This window comes from Marmota marmota, unplaced genomic scaffold (genome assembly GCF_001458135.2).
Source record: "Marmota marmota marmota unplaced genomic scaffold, marMar, whole genome shotgun sequence".
NCBI classification, from domain to species: Eukaryota; Metazoa; Chordata; class Mammalia; order Rodentia; family Sciuridae; genus Marmota; species Marmota marmota.
This window is the reverse complement of record NW_026000051.1, coordinates 2,386,748-2,388,567: the sequence shown is the minus strand read 5'-3', so window position 1 is coordinate 2,388,567 and position 1,820 is coordinate 2,386,748. Positions and strand designations below refer to the sequence as shown.

The following is a 1,820-nucleotide window of genomic DNA, read 5'->3' as shown; positions in this document are numbered from 1 at the left end:
GAAAGGGAATTCTCTGCCCACTAGCAATCATTGCCTTTCCTATGGTGACCAACCAAGACATTTTAGGATAAACTGCAATCTTCTTGGCTCCAGCTCAGCTTCCCACTTTTGTCTTTGCAAAGAGTGTGACAGGACTCTTCCTACTGGTGTTTGAGTTAAGGGAAAAATTCAGATTCAGGACCAAGATGGCACAAAACTAGCCGGATGAGATGGCCCACACCTGTGATCCCAGCAACTCTGGAGCCTGAGGCAGGAGGATGGCAAGTGCAAGGCCAGCTGGGAATTTGGGAAGATCCTGTCCCACAACAAACTTTTTGCTGGGGTTGTAGCTCAGTGGTAGAGCGCTTGCCTCGCATGCATGAGGCATTGGGTTCGATCCTCGGCACCACATAAAAAAAAATAAATAAATAAAGATTTTTTAAAAAGCTTTTTCTTTAAAGGGCTAAGGTACAGCTTAGTGGTAGAGTGCTTATCTAGCATGCATGAGCCCCAGTACCTCAAAAAACAAACAAAAAAACGCTAGTACACTGGTAGTCACTTGTTATTGGGATTCTTGGTGGTTTATTTTTTCCTCTTCTACTTAAATGGTTACACACACACACACAAAGCATATATTACTTGTGTGGCAAGCTAAAAACAAGACTCTAAAAACTAAACAAACCTGGCTACTCAGGAGGCAAAGCTAACAAGCATGTTCTTCTATAACTCCTTGATAAAGAAAGAAAGGTGAGTGAAGGGGTCTACTGCCCAGCCCTTCCATTAAGGAGGTCCTGATAAGTTCCAATGACCAGGACGGTGTCCAAACAGAATAAGAGAAAAAAACGGAGACTCCTCTGGTGGGTTGAAGTGGCCAAAAGAAATTCAACACAGGGCTGGTTTCTTTTTTGTTTTTGTTTCTTTGTGTAGGGACTGGGAATGGAACTCAGGGCCTGGGGCACACTTGGCAAGGGCTCTACCACTGAAGTATGCTCCCAGCCCCAATTCTTTTTTTTCCCCCACATTTTTTTATTGGCGCATTATAATTGTACATAACGATGGGATTTGTTGTTACACACTCGACATGCACACAATATAGCAAGATAATTTGGCCAACATCCCTCCCCAGCACTTCCCCGCTCCCTGCCCTCCTCCCACACCCTGGGCCCTTTCCACTACTGACCCATGGCCCTCTGATTTTCTGGAGATCGCTGCCCCGCCCCCGACCTTTCTTTCCCCCTTTCCTCTGCAGCTTCCACATAAGAGAAAACAAACGACTCGACCTTCTGGGTTTGGCTTATTTTGCTAAACACAATGGTGTCTACTTCCATCCATTTTTTTTGTAAATGATATAATTTCGTTCTTCTTTATGGCTGAATGCAACTCCGCTGTGTGTGGACACCATGTTTTCTCGACCCCTTCATCTCCGACGGACGCCGCGACAGGTTCGGCTGCAGTGCGCGCTCCCGGCCCCGGTTCTCAGAGCTTCCTGTGATCCCCGGCTCCAACGGGAACAAAGGCTGCATTTCTAGAGCCCAGGTTGGGGCGCCTGTGGAGCGGGGACCTACCTCCCGTCTCACCAGCTCGACCCAGGGAGTGAGCTGCTGCAGGGGTCCCAGCACGCCCCCCTGCTGCACCCACTTCTGCAGAGATTCCGTGGGAAGGGCCCGAAAGGCACCCAAGGGACCCAGCCACTCAGGGCTTCCCCACGCTCCCCACCCCGGACGCCGGTGCAGTCAGAGCCGCCGCCTCCCCGCCCGGGCCGCTTCGGAGACCCGCGAGGCGGCGGTCGCCCCCGGAGGCCGTCGTCGCCATGGCAACAACCGCGGCGTCCCCGGCGGCCT

General features: G+C 51.0%; 1 long non-coding RNA gene across 1 annotated transcript in view; it reads right to left on the bottom strand.

Moving 5' to 3' along the window:
- Positions 1–1,172: 1,172 nt before the first annotated feature.
- LOC125619633 overlaps positions 1,173–1,820 on the bottom strand; it is a 1,555-nt gene continuing 907 nt past the window's right edge. The window contains exon 2 of the long non-coding RNA XR_007351157.1: positions 1,173–1,525. This is a non-coding gene — a long non-coding RNA (uncharacterized LOC125619633). The remainder of the gene's footprint in view (positions 1,526–1,820) is intronic.